This window comes from Periplaneta americana, chromosome 1 (genome assembly GCF_040183065.1).
Source record: "Periplaneta americana isolate PAMFEO1 chromosome 1, P.americana_PAMFEO1_priV1, whole genome shotgun sequence".
NCBI lineage: Eukaryota > Metazoa > Arthropoda > Insecta > Blattodea > Blattidae > Periplaneta > Periplaneta americana.
Genome location: NC_091117.1, coordinates 78,468,567 through 78,484,308, shown reverse-complemented (window position 1 = coordinate 78,484,308; position 15,742 = coordinate 78,468,567). Strand labels below are relative to the sequence as shown.

Sequence of the window (15,742 nt, the reverse complement as noted above, 5' to 3'; positions counted from 1 at the left end):
ATTTCTAGGCCTGTTAGTGTTCAGAGTGGAATAAAAATTTCCAAGATTATAGGTTATAGCTACAATAAATCATTCTGAACTTAGTGGTATGAAACACAACTAATTACTTTCATATCCAAGTGTAAAAGAAAGGCCCCTAACTGATAAGAACTTTAGTTTGCTCTTTAAAGATACAGAAATTTGATCTGAAAAGGTGTAACTTTACGTTTTGAAAAAGGAAGTTTAAAATGTTACATTTCTTCAAATCAAATTTCTGTATCTTTAAAGGGCATACTAAAATTCTTTCAATAATATATCACCATAGTACACTCCTCTCATAAATTGACTGAACATATTGGGAATTAAATCAATGGTTTTCCCAAAACACGCTATGAAACATTTCATATAAAACAATTTCTATCTCGAAATGAAAGCAAAAACGAGGAAAATTGTATTAAACTTTTTTGTTTGAAATATCTCAAAGAACAACCGCCTGAAATTAATGGCACTATGTCTTCTGTTATAACTTAAACTTTATATCGTGAAAAAAAATTGTTCGACGTCACAAGAAGTGATTGAAGTATAATCGGCCTATCTAGGCCTACTTTGTTGAATTTGGAGTCGCTGTTTGAGCCCAGAAAATGTATCTAATATTGAAAAATTCATAGTGACATTTGTGGCAAACAAGAACACAGTTGGGGATTTTCGCGAGATTTTCCCGTTTCCCCACACTAGGCATCTACATCATTCCGTTCATGTATGGATTCCACAAGCTAATCATACACAGTCCTCGCTGACGGTGCTTCATCTCCAACTGCATTTTGAAGCTGTTGGATGCATTCTTTTGCCGTCATTGACGATTTAAAGTAATAAAAAATCATAACCCCGAAGTCATGTCAACTTGAATAAATTACCGGTAATCAATTTAATAGGTTGTTAACTTAATAAAATACCTAGCAGCTAAGCTAGGAAATATTTGTTGGATTTCGATTTTGCAATTGAAGACATTACAAAAACAGCCCTAGTCATTTTTAATGAAATTGAGTTAAGAACACATTTGCTACTATTTTAAATGTTTATAGACTCCAAAAACGGCCCAGGTCAAGTGCAATAGACACAAGGATACAGTACCAGTTGAACGGAAATAACTGACATTTGTTATTCTTTTATTTTTTATTGTTCTCCTGAAAAATAGCAATTTTGACAAGGGTTGTTTTTCTAATAATGTCTTCAATTGTAGTCCACCGTTGTGGCTTAGGGGTTAGCGAGCCTAACTCCGAACACAGCGGGCCCGGGTTCGATCCCAGGTTGGGACGAGTTGCCTGGGTGAGGTATGTTCGAGGTTCTTCCCTCACTCCTAAGGATGAATATCAGGTAACTTTATCAGGCGATTGGAACCCCACTCATCTTCGCCACTTCCTTTCCTCCCCTAACATCCTTTCATTCAACATCCCGTTACTTCTTTTGGTTTTCAGATCGCTCTACAGGCTGCCCTTCGAAGCTGCTGGCCCTCTCGACCGGCCTCCGTGGATTATATTCATGTGATGATGGATAGCTTCTGCAACGGAACCCGGAGCAAACCTTCTCTGGGGAGGACTTTCGCCTCGGACCGTTAAGGGAGCCTTGGGTGGGGGTTGCGGAAGGAGGAGTGGTATATGGACTCTGTTGGCTGTAGGGACCGGTCGTTAAGGGAGTCAAGTGGTTAGGTTGGTGCGCGTAGAGGATCGGTGGGCACGCAACTCATTCCATATCGGGGGGTGTACAATAGACCTCAGGTCGCAGTGCGTGGGATGTTTCCTCCCTCCCTTCCTCCTAAGAAGAAAGAAAACGGCAGTTGTAATGGAAAATGAATGTAATTTATTATCGTTTAAAAGACAATCTAGTTAATTGCTATATATATATCGGATGCAGAAGCTTCCAGTATGAAACCTGTATCATTTCAGCATGATAAGGAACTGAATTGTCGAGAAAAGTGCAAAATTCATCAAAGTAAAGTATTTGTGACATTCGTAACAATATATTTTATGTAGAAGCTTGTGTAATTTCAACACTGGCCAACACTACTATAAACTATCACATGGTTCATCAGGAGAACATCATATTTCAGTTCAGCAAACCAGGTCCCAACGTTAACTGTACGAATTTAACACCAACAGTGAGGCTGCTAATAACCCCCACAAAAAATGTTACAGTATAAAATGTTCCTCTCTGCTCCTATGGCATGTTTTTCAACTGCATAATCCGTCCCTCCTACTCCCCTGGAGAAAATGAAATGATGGCGACACTGGTTACAGTGGAGTTAACTCCTAGTCATAAACTTGCCTCAACATATTGTCTGTTTCATTCATTTTTGTGTTCTCATTTTATTGCGTGCTTTATACGGGAGTTACTGTAAAAGCTACCATAAAATTTTATACCTGGCGGAAATATGTACCTGATTGAAATGTATGAAATGATATCGTATTATTGTAGGCGATGTACTGTATTTCTTTTCTGTATTCTATACGTAGAGCGTATTGTTAAAATGGAAGATGATTTTAAAAGAATAAATTCATGGATAAGATTATTGTTCGCTGTTCTCTTCAATTCTGCTTTCAACGTGCACATATGCACTTGCGAATGTCGTAATTTTATTATATCTACATCTGAAACTTCGTAAATGTTCAAAACAAATATGGTTGAAAACTGTGCAATGTTATTTATAGATATGATTTTGTACATTTCCTTATGGAAGTGGAACGCTTTTAAGTCTAATGACGTATCAAATACAGTTAAAGCTACTCTTTAAGAAATATACCACAGAACATAAATTATTCTATCGAATTTCGATATTAGGTACTTGTATGGGAACTTAGTTACAGTGTAAATAGATCTTTTAGATGGAGGCAGTGCAAAAGACTTTTATAAGACTTAAGCATTTTTAACGTTGGTGGGAAATTACGATATTGGTTTGAAATTTCGCCTTCGACATGGATGTTCTTGTGTATTCAACTAAGCTTCGGTTGTGTGTTGTATGTTTTTTTCTTCATTTTGTTCGTAGCTCTACCTTTTTCTTGTAATCGTAGTCTTATATCTTTCTTCGTAGTACTGCATGTTTCTTCGAGTAGCCTATTGTATTTTTCATTCATAACTTTGCATAATTTCTTTCGTAGTTTTATATTGTATTTTTTGTTGTCTTGTGTAGGTCCTTTTTCATACTAGTGTCTTATTCCTTTCCCGTAGTCTTGCGTAATCTTTTTTTTATTATAGATTTATTATTAATTTGTCCTACAGAATAATATCTGTAATATTGACAATTGATATTTGAGGAGAAAAATTCGCTCCGGCGCCGGGAATCGAACCCGGGTCCTTGGTTCTACGTACCAAGCGCTCTGACCACTGAGCTACACCGAATTCAATCCACAGCACCGGACCGAATCCTCCTCCTTCAATGTTTCCCTTTGTGGCCTGACTCCAAGTTAGGCATATTATGTTGACGTATATGTGCAATGTCAATTGCCAAATATTAATTGTCAATATTACAGATATTATTCTGTAGGGCAAATTAATAATAAATCTATAATATTCTCATAGCTGCAGTGCATAGTCTATATTTTACAGATTACTGTGCACGTAACTGCGGAATCCCTACCAAACAAGTCACTCAACTGAGTGCGCTCCTAGTATAATGGCAGTTGACATTGGACATATACGTCAACATAATATGCCTAACTTGGAGTCAGGCCACAAAGGGAAACATTTAAGGAGGAGGATTCGGTCCGGTACTGTGGATTGAATTCGGCGTAGCTCAGTGGTCAGAGCGCTTGGTACGTAGAACCAAGGACCCGGGTTCGATTCCCGGCGCCGGAGCAAATTTTTCTCCTCAAATATTAATTAGTAATCTTCTTTTCCAGAGTTTGCGTAGTATCTTTTACGTTCTCTCGCGAAGGTTTTTTTTTTTAGTCTAAAGAAGTTTTTTTCGTAAGCCCGCGAAGATTTTTTCGTAATTTCGAAAAGTTTTTGCGTAGTATCAGGAAGTTTTTTTTGTAGTTTAGCGAAGTTTCTTTCTTTCTATTTTTTTGTAGTCTCGCGTAGTTTTTTTTTCTGTAGTCTCACGTAATTTCTTTTCCTTAGTCTCGAGTAGTTTCTTTTCAGCAGTTTCGCGTTATTTATTTTCCGTGCGCTTGTAAAGTTTCTTTTTCGTGGCCTTGCATAGTTTCTTTTTCGTGGTCTTCCAGTTTCTTTTTCGTGATCTTCCAGTTTCTTTTTCGTGACCTTGCACAGCTTCTTTTTCGTGGTATTGCACATTTTCATTTTCGTGGCCTTGCACAGTTTCTTTTTCGCGGCTTTGCAGTTTCTTTCTTGTGGTCCTGAACATCGTATTTTTCGCAGTATTGCACAAATTCTTCTTCATAATAGTGCATAAATTCTTTTCCGTAGTTTTGTAGATTTTATTTCTCGTAATATTCATGATGTAATTCTCTCTAACGTTGTAAGTTCGGTATTCTTTTCAGTCAAATTTGTTCGTTTCTATAAGTTAGGTATTCCGTTCAGTCATATTTGTTCGTTCCTATTCTATTTCCTGTAAGAATGTCAAAACTGTACTTGCTCAACAAAAACAGACTTTAAGATAATGACAAGAGTAAAAATAACCCTGTACCTATAGAAATCATTCCTCCTTCTGCTGGTTAATTTTCTCCCCTCCTGATTGTTGCTTTTCCCACCTCCTACTGCCCATTTTTTCGCCATTCTCCTAACTACTTTTCTCCCTTCTGTCAGTTACTTTTTCACCTTATTCTGGCCTATTTTGAAATGTTTATTTCTTCTGTTCTTGGAAGGTTTCTTTTCTTAAAATTATGTTTTCTCTCTCCACTATCTAATTTACTGAAAAATGATCAATTTTTGTCTCTCTTTATCCACTAGGTGTCCTATCCATTTCGGTGCGACCTTTAAGTGATCTTAAGAACTTCATTTCTGCTGCTTGAATATGGCTGGGACATTTCTTCTTCGTAATCCAAAATCCACTGTCATACATTAAGGTGAGAACAACAAACTTTAATCTTTCAAAATTTGATATTTATGTATTTTCGTGAGTTTCTTAGTGTTCTGTTTCAATTGTTCACACATCGACATCTGTGCCTGTGGTTTCGAACCTTCAGACTGTCGCTTCTTGAAGCTCATATTTCATATTGGCCGATCTTCAAAATGTTTTGTATAATTTAGACTTGTAATAGTGAAATATTTATATAGTTTAAATAATTAAACGTTCTTAATAAATTGAAAGCGATAAATAGTTCTAAGTCTTGAATAATCTAAAATTACATAAATAAAATGATATTTTACGTTGTATCATAGCTTTGTTCTGAAAAATGAATTCCGATTTTTAGATTTACCATAAATTTGTCAGTGGGATGGTTGACGTCTGTGCTGTGAAAAATTCAATAAGATTTTTATATTTCACTGGGATGATTGGTTGTTAAGTCTGGCTCAATTTTAGATACTATTTTAAAGTAGCAAGTCTACCTAAACATGAAGGTTACTTCTACATTTACTATTCAAGAAGATCAGAGCAGAAAATGTGCTCCCACACAAATATGCTGATACAAATTTCATGATATTGTATTGCAGTTCGGGAAAATCGGAATGTGTGGGTAGTGCATGCAACTAAGATTGCAACGAGAACGTTGTAAGAAACACTATTTTAAGCTGGAATCAAGAGTTTATTTTATTAGTTCTAACAGTCCCTCTTCCTTTTTAAGGGCAAACTATTCTTTGTCACTGAGCAGAGAATGTTCATGCATTTTTCAACAGCAGAAAGAATAATATTACCCTAATTTTAAAATCAATTAAGACTCTCTTATACTTCCAAAGATTTCGGACGAGAGTTTATCATCCTGTGTGGCTAGAAAGTCGTCGCTAAGAGTGAGAAATGAATTGAATTCTTGACTGATAACTGAGAGAGACCACAAGTTCAATTTCTTTGTTGTTACTTCAGTTTTACTCTGAGCGGGGAACGCTGTTAAATTTTGACCCTGGAGGTTAGAATATTAAAAACTAAAAAAATATTGAATACGGTACCAGAAAAATGGAAGGAGTCCATAATTGTGCCTATCTTTAAGAAGGGGGGAAAAGACTAACTGTAGTAACTTTCCAGGAATATCAATTTTATTGACGCCGTACAAAACGTTGTCCAATATTCTTTTCCGAAGATTAACTCCTTATGTAGATGAAATTATTGGGTATCATCAATGTGGTTTTAGGCGTAATGGATCGACTATTGGTAAGATTTCTTGTATTCGACAGATGTTGGAGAAAAAATGGGATACACAGTACAACAATTATTTGTAATGTCTAGGAGATACTGCTTTATGTTTGTCAGTAGAATGTTATAACTTATATTACATGTCATTGAAATATTTTGGTAACTAGTCCCTTGTAAAATATAGTCCTTTATTATTTCTCTAAGTACATGGAGAATTTCGTTAACTTACCATACTTTCAATATCGCTCCTGAACTCACATTTCATCTGATATTAATATAATCTGTAAAATATCAATTATACTTAAAATATAGTAACCTTTTCATAGGTAGAAAAATCTATATCGAGTATAACTGAATCATTATTTTGTACAAAATCCTAGAGACAATGAAGGACAAAATGGACATTTTGTGAACGGTATGAAATACAAGGTGCAATCAATATATTTTCTAACTGCTCTTATATTCATTGTACCATCAAACATACATTAACATCACCGCTTCCATGCCTGTTAATAATAATAATAATAATAATAATAATAATAATAATAATAATAATAATAATCCGTGGCGCTACAGCCCGTGAAAGGCCTAGACCGACCAGCCGGCTGCTGGCCTCACGCCCACTTGCCGAAACAGAAGTGGACGATCATCCAACCAGAATGGAGGTATCGTGTGGTTAGCACGATGATCCCCCCAGCCGTTATAGCTGGTATTCGCAACCGGATTTCGCTACCTATCGTAGCTCCCCAAGTGCATCACGATGCTGGGTGGGCACCGGTCCCATACACTGGCCGAAATTTCATGAGAAAATTTCTTCCCCCATGAGGACTCGAACCAGCGCGCATTCCGTAACGCGAGTCCTAGGCGGGATGCCTTAGACCACGACGCCACGGCGCGGGACCCATGCCTGTTAAGTCAGTCTATTAAACAGCATCAGATTGTCTTTAAGAACTGAGCTTCTACATGTGATTTTGTGCAAACATATCAAGGATCTATTGCGTTTTTTCTCCATAGACCTATATGCCTTACGCCTTGTCTTCTTCTCTGCCTTTCAAGTGAAGCATTTAGTATAGATTCCAGGCGTTTCCCTGGTTCTATATAATTTCTCCGTTTCCTATGTCTTATGTGTTGCCTTCATTTAGGACAGACTGGAAACTTATTGATTGCTCTTTTTATGTTTTGCAGCACATTATTTAGTTAACAATGTTTTTGAGTTCGGTGCGTTATTTTTTGATGCTTCATGAACCTGCTCATGTATGACAAAAACTATTGGAATTGATGGCCATCGACATCAATGCGGAAATGGCAGCATTGAACCATGTTTTGAATATAATATCGTTGGTCGCCATTTTCATCAGCTTTTGTGATTTATCGACAGATTGATTAAATATAGAAAATGTGTTCAGCTTTCAACACTATGAGAATGATTTAGACTAGAATACAGTATTTTTTTTTTAGGGTCAATGTAAATTTATAATGATCTATTTGGTCGGAAGTTGGCGTGTCACGTCATGTGTATATGTAACGAAAATTTATGAGATTTTGTATCACCGACAATGAGGGGAAAGGTAATACATTTTTTTCCTACTTAAATTGATTCTATTATCATTATTTAAGAGAGAAAAGTACATAGTCTAATCAAAATATCTCTCTATGCAGAAAATAATACCTGTAAACGGAAGTTAAGACGTAAGATCTTCAAACATTATGCAGGTAGTCTTTAGTCATCCAGTTGGACGTGGTTCATACGATTACATTGTTGCTGCGTGATACTTTTCATTTTCCTCATATCCTAATAAAACGTTGGTTGATTAAGAATTCAGGAAGGAGCAAGCCAATATTTATAAAACATAAATTTATATCTGAGAACTAGTTTTGTAAAAAGAGAGGCTACTTAATGCCTGTCACAATTCGAATCTTCAAGGTCACAGAATAAGCAGCATTGATATGTGATCTTTTTGAAAAATCAATTTATCCTTGACTGGTATCGTATCTAAACTGATCTATATTTACTCGTCCTTAGCAACCTAAACAATGGCTTTACTCACGGCAGTGAATTAAAAGTTTTAACTCATAGCGAATTTTGTCATTCATGCAATAAGGGTACAAAGTGACTCATTTTTGCACGCGTGAGATGTTTCTTAAACGAGCCATTAAGCGAATTAAAATATCTCAAAAGTAAAAAAAGTGAGTCCCTATGTGTTGTATAAATAATTTTTTTTCACTACCAAGAATTTCAAACCTAAAAAACAAATGGAGATTAGTTTTTAGTAGTTGTGTAGATTACTGAAATGGCAATAGAAGTGTGTTGCTAAGGGCAGTTGCTGTGAATGGTTTGGTCAGGATTGGTTTGTTTGATCACCATTAATTATTACAGTGTTAGAAGTTTACAGAATTATAATTTGATTAATATGAGAGAGGAAGGCGATGAAAATTGTGTAACCTTAATAGGTATTCCACGTGATATAAAATAATCTGCAAATAATTTTCTTTAGAGGTGCTTCCCTGAAAAGTCTAGACTTCAATACGAGAAAGAATGTGAAGAATTTGTGAGTTGGCGGCAGGAAAAGAAGATGTCGAATGAAGTTTTCCTTTCTTATCTCGGTGAAAAATCTAACGTTTTTAAGTCTTCAACCCTGTGATCGAAGTTTTCTGTGTTAAAATCAACTTTGGCAATGAAGGAAAATATAGATGTAAGTAATTAACGTACAGTGAAAGCATTTCTTAAAAGGCAAAATGATAGTTATGAACATAAGTAATGTCTCCAACACCACAAGCATAAATTTGTTTAAAAGCGAATAGTGATGTTTTAGTTTATATTGAATTACATTTTTGAAACTTAGTTATTTTTTTAATTTGGATTTTTTCAAGTGTGTAAACTTTGTATTTTTTAAACAGCGTGCAAATTTTTTATCCATGGCTGGTATATAAACTGACCTCTATTTCACGTCCTTATTAATCTGAATAATAATGATGTGAATTAACATGTTTAAATCACTCTCTCCATGACAACCCATACATTAGCAATTATATACTGTGTGTATAGGCCTAGATATACAGTACATATACACATTTATAATTTCTTCACAAACAACACATTACAAAGAAAAGGCCTACAATTTAAAATTAAAATTAGATACCAATAATGGATAAAATATTGTACAGCATACGACAGTAAACAGATTTGATGCGCACAGAAAACTCTAAATGAATTAATTACATAATCAAAATAATTTTATATGTAAAGTTAAATCTATTACTCACCAATTATGACGAAACGTCGATAACTGAAAATAATTTGTTATTTCAGTGGACAAGGAATGCTTTCTCCAGTTTTCCATCACAAATCGATATCGGATATCACGGAACAATGCATGTTGCCCGGAGAAGAACTTCTCTACGTCACATGAAGATAGTCTTGCATATTTTAGCAAAGGAATGTCACTGACACAAAAATTCTCAATTGCACTAGAGTCTTTGACCTTTCTTACTGTGTGATTTGAGATCGCTGATCCCACACATTTTACAGTATAGAGCTTTCCCGTCACTTGTAATATTCCTTTAAACTCACAAGCAAATATTCTTACAGGGGCAGATGAAAAGTTTTTTTTTTTCTTTCACCATGTTAACAATGTCAAAACAAGTGTTTATACAAATTTTGGCCACTTGAACGCAATTACGAGGGCTATAAAAATAGGTTTCTCTGGGGTCGTTTACAAAAAGAAAACAAAATTTCATGGAAAGATTTATTGGCATAGATAAAGCAATTGTTGAGATATTTTTCAACATATTCCCCATCGGAATTAAGATATTTGTCATACGGTGAGATCAACTTTCGTAGCCTTGTGTCGTAGAAGTCTACCACCTGGGATCGGAACCAGTGTGTGACAGCATAGCCCTCTCTAGTCATGGCTCGGCCCTGGTAAATGTGGCAACGTCGCAGCCCGTCCTATCAGCTCAGCAATGTACCATGTGTTTCAATGTAAGACGCTCTCCTCGCTTGTGCGCTTGCACCTATATTTCCATTGTTGTGATGTCTGTGATAACACAAATTTTTCATAACCATGTCAGATAGATGTGTGTGTAGTGCCGGGCTGCTTAAGTAACTACGATAAGACAATAAAAGCAGAAGGATAAAATTATAAGTATTTTTCGATTTCCTAAAGATTCCGAACTACGCAGTAAATGGATTCGTTGGGTTCCACTGGCAGACTGGTCACCAATCAACATGTCTGTGGTATGAAAGGAACATTTTCAGGAAAAGTGACTTGAGCTTTGAGAAATACACCGGCAAGGACGAAAAGACGAGATTTCGTAAACGCGGTCATCCAGTTTTGTGTGAAGGTGCAGTTCCGAATGCGTTTCCAAATTTTCCTTCATATCTAAGCAGTGTGACTGAAACTAAATGAAAAAAATCCGCAACAGAGGAGAGAAGAAATTGACAATCACCTTAAAACCGAAAAGAAAGAGATAGACGAAGAAAACCGTGTGTAGCATTTTTCTAATTTTTTTGGAAAATGTATCAAAGAAACTGTCTAAAAAAGACGGGTCACTATTTAAAAACGAATCTTGTTGAATAGTGTATGAACAAAACGTAACTAATGCTCCTAAAATGACTGTTAGCATTAGAATAAACAGGGATTTTAGTGAGGAAATGCACATGAATGGTGGACGTTACCAAACGAAGTATTAATATGGATAGCCTCTAACTTGCTAATAGCTGTAGAAATTCTTTGCTCACAGAATGAATTCGCCGATGTGCCGAAATTTTGTCCCGCAGAAGTTCTTTTACATGCGAGTAAATGTACTAACATGAGCCTGTCGCATTTAAGCACGCTTATATACTATCGACCTAGGCCGCGATCAAACCCGCAACCTCGAGCACAGAAGGCCAGTACTATACCGACTGCGCGACCCAGGGCGATGTATCCTCAATAATTATAAACTAATTTTTTATTTATATCCAGAATGCCAAGTGTTACGATATGATTAGACTCAACAACATCTTGTCATTGCTGCACCTCGATAGCCTATCTAAGAAAACTTTCCTCGTTGTTTAAAGTATCCCCTTCTTCATTATCTGAAACTAGATAGTTCTTGTGCATGTTAGGCAGTATTCAGAGAGTGAAAAAATGGTGAAGATTCAAGTAGATTAAATTCAAGAATAAGGAACTGTAGACTAAGAAAATGGACTATTGTTTGGGATAGCTGCAAATAAAACTGATGATCTCGCGAACAGTATTGTACTCAGAACTTTCTTAATTAGTGCTGCATTTTGGTAATTTTGAAAAGGTGATAAGTGATAAGACGTGTTGTGGTTAAACAACTTTCAGAGCCAGGTTCAGCAGAAATACAATATATATATATATATATATATATATATATATATATATATATATATATCTATATCTTACAACAAATACATGTATGTGGATTGAAAAACATTGTGTATCATAACTGACAATAATAGGATGATCTATATTGTTTAGTGAACTCACCAAAGATTCAGGAAGTCATTACTTTTCCTTTGAAATAGAAAAACGATGTAGCCTACTGATTTTCTCGCATTTAACAGTTACGCAACAGGATAGGACGGCAACTAACGTGCTGTCCGACGTTGCCACGTAGTATGGGCCGGGCCATGACTAGAGAGGGCTATGGTGACAGCCGTGTAGATGTATTGTGTCCTCTGGTTATTGCTTTAAAGTGTTCTTTGTAGCGTGTTTGGAATGATCTGCCTGTCTGTCTAATGTAGAGCTTGTCGCAACTATTACATGTGAGTTTGTATACGCCTGTGTGGTTGTATTTATTTGTTTGTGTAACTTTATCTGCCCCCATCAGAATGTTTGCTTGTCAGCAAACGGCAACTAACATTTTACTTTCGACATCACCACTCATTTTCTGTAGATACTGTCTCATCTAATCAAGACAATACGAGTGACTGAAAAAATTCCACATGCGCAGCGCATGATGAAACAGGGGATTACAGCGCCCACACACTAAAGCAGCCACGTAGTCAAGGTCACGCTCACGAGTATGGTGCAATAGACGGTGAACTCACATAATCTTACATTGCGAAAAACGTTCACATTTTGTTTACAACGATTTATGTATTTGAAATTATTTTTTAAATATATTAAATGTAAAAAATAAAAATGTACTGTGTGTATACAGAGTGGAAGTGAAATAATCCTGCAGATTAAAGGGGCGGAAGGATACGCATACATTAATAGAAAATCTATGTTACTTTTGTGATTAAATGCACGGTTAATTAGAAAATTGAATTGGAAATTTAAGAAGTCTAGCAGCCTCACCACTAACACTTCCCTCTTTCTTCTCGTACTACAGATGTAAGAAGTCAACGAACTCAGTGAACTACCTCCCATCTCCCTTTCTGGCTGAAAGCTGGTCGCATCGGTCAGTGGCTTGAAATTAGTGATTTTAAATTGCACTTACACGAAAACTGTCCATACTATTGAAATACGCCAGAGGGATAAATGATTCTTTATTACATTTTCTATCGATATGGGCAAAAATCACGTCCCTACTAGCAATAGTTACAGAATAAGAGGGTGTAAAACATAAAAAAATCTGAGAAAACTTTCCTCCAATAAGGCATTTCATTTTTTTGTTATATATAACATGAACTATTCGCTCTGAAAATCTGCAGGATTATTTCACTTCTACTTTATATAAGAGAATAAATGATAACATTTGTGTTTATAGCGAAATTACGTTCTTCTTTTTAAGTGTGCTGAAATTTTTAGATCCAGTTGAGATATTTGAAATTGTAGAAAAATGCCTCTAGTATAAACAATTTCTTTTAATTGTTGTTTATTGTCTAGTCAACTGTCCGAAGACAGGTCTGAACCTCAAGGGTGACACCAATAAGGCATCACTCATGACGCAGCTAAATCAAGAGATAACGGGGTAGGGTGGCTAGTTCCTTTCCTCCTTCATTGCATACATCGCCGATTAGTTACATATTACGCTAGTCAGACTTCAGTTGCATACAAACAATTGAGGGGTTTGGGGGAAAAACCAGGCACCTCCAATTTTTTTCATTTTTGAGTTATTTATGCACAGAGGACAAAAAAAAAATACGCTCTTTAGTTTGGTCGAAGAACCAAGTAGTTCCAAGGATTATATTCACAATTATAAATGCATTTTGGACCTGCCTCCTCTGTACATGCTTATTGTTTAGCGGTAAGTTTTTCTTCATTATCTCGAAAAGTACTGAATTGGAACTGCCTGGTTTTTCCCCCAAACCCCTCAATTGTTCTTTCTCTGACACATATCGTCAAGTGAGATGTACTGCCTGGTAATAGTCGTACGTACAAGCCAGAACTTCAATGAGAGATAATCTTGTTTATTGCTAATGCTTTAACCCATGTTTGTGCAACTCACCCGAGTGAGGGGAACAGCTTAAGTTCCTCCATCTACCGCTTCGACGTAATGAAACATCTCCTAATTTCCCCTCACTCGGGTGAGTTGTGTGAGCTTGCTATAGTCAGTAGTGGAAAGTTGAACATTCCCCTCTCCGTCTGTCCCTCACTTTACTCTTATCACGTCACTTCAACGTCATACTAACGTCATGGACGACAGTAGTGGGAGATATTACGTCACCGCTCAGTGGCACAAAGGGTCACTCTTGCGCGTCCATGCTTTAACCCATCACCGCTTCGGTCGAGGACCGCTTCCTCTTGCATGGAATGTACGAGAATATGTCACATCAATGTCGCACTGTGCATGCACAAAGTGCAGGAATCTCCCAGTCTCTAGTCTAATGTAACGTAATCAGTGTTGCCAACCGTTTATGAGTATTTATCGTGTCATAGATGAAAAATAATAGATTTCAACACAGAACTTCAGTAGAGTTTCTGATTTCATACATTATTTTTAAAAAGTCATGTAAGATAAATCACAGTCCAAACGGAAAATGTATTTCTTCTTGTTCTAGCTTCGCACAGACATAAAATTTGTGCTTCCATTCTTTGTGACTTGGGAAGTTTGAAGTATTTTCTTGCACTCAGGCAGTTTATTGAATGTCACTGACCTGACTTGTATGGTCGTTCTGTTCATTGCGAAATTGTGGTTGTTCTTCCCATTCACTTTTAAGGTTTCTCGCTCGATGTTCTTGAAATAGCACATTCATTCCTCAGCTTCGGTTCAATTCCTTTAGCTTGATCTTCGAACTCAATTTCTTCTGTTGTATTCAGAATGGGTAATTCAATTTATTCATTGTTATGCAAACACAATAGAATGACAAAATTTCTGTGAGATGGCATATAGGCAACGTTCTAGCTACGCCAGCGCCGCGATCCTGGTACTGAACATAGGAGAGGCATCGCTCCGACTTGTGTGTGGTCTAACAATCCAGCTCTTGTACTCAGTGAAGAGTAAAAAACGCGGAAAAAGCGTTATTAATATTGCTTAGTTGATTGTTGCCATACATACAATAATACAGATGATGTAGTATTTTATACATCGCCTACAAAATACACAGAAATATAACGAAGCAGACTGTGAATACGACCTGTAAATCACATACAGTATACCGTGTCCTCCTTAGAGGGATCGAGTAATAAATGCTCACCACTTAAAATCAGATAAAGATATCGTTGTGATTTACATCTGACAAGATAGAGAAACTGTCCAAGTTTATGCAACAAAGTCTGAAAACAGTTGATGCGTAACTTTCGTTTATTTGTTGCTAGGACACTGAAACAACCCTAGCGTCATTTTGTAGGAGATCACACTATTGTATACACCATGTGGACACCAAATAGAAAGTTCAGTTCGTGCTATGACCAGCAGAAGAAAAATCTGTTACGCGAGTCATTGGATCGTTCTTCTTCACAGAGGCTACAGTCACAGGAAATGTGTATCTGGACATGTTACACAACTTTATTGTTGACAAACTTCCCCCAGGATCGGTTTTTCATCAGAATGGGGCTCCATAGCATTATCATCAACGGATGCGTGAGTTCTTGGATGAAAAATTCCCCGATAGGTGGATCGGAAGACGAGGATCCCTTGCTTGGCCACCCAGATCACCCGATCTGACCCCCTTGGACTTTTTTTCTGGTCCTTTGTGAAGGATGCTGTGTGCCAAAGAGGTAGAGCTAACACTTTGAAGGAACTCAGGCAAAGCATCACAAATGCAGCTGCGCTAGTCATTCCACAAATGCCACAGAACACTTGGCGGGAGGTTGAATACCGTCGTTTAGATGTCTGCAGGGCAACTCAAGGCGCACACATCGAGTTGCATTCAGCATTCTCCGAAACTCGGAGAGATTTTACATCAATTTATGTAAAAATATATGTTAATAAACCATTATTTACACTTGAAATTATCACTTATTTCTCGATCCTTCTAAGCGGAACACGGTGTATTATTGATAATTATGATTTTTCTAAGCAGTTATTGTTTAAATTGATGATATAAAGTGTTGTTCTAGATTACAGAAATGTCATTTCCGTATATACTTATAAAGCTTAATTATAAAGTAAAACATATTT

At 36.5% G+C, this 15,742-nt stretch overlaps 1 protein-coding gene across 4 annotated transcripts in view; it reads left to right on the top strand.

Moving 5' to 3' along the window:
• Positions 1-15,742, top strand: part of LOC138697058 (anoctamin-7-like) — a 496,507-nt gene that overhangs the window by 161,761 nt on the left and 319,004 nt on the right. For 3 of the 4 annotated variants that reach the window (XM_069822679.1, XM_069822671.1, XM_069822656.1), the window contains exon 2: positions 4,882-4,997. The exons of the other annotated variant lie outside the window; for it this stretch is intronic. The gene's annotated coding sequence lies outside the window, so the exon portion shown is untranslated. The remainder of the gene's footprint in view (positions 1-4,881; positions 4,998-15,742) is intronic. 4 annotated transcript variants of the gene reach the window in all.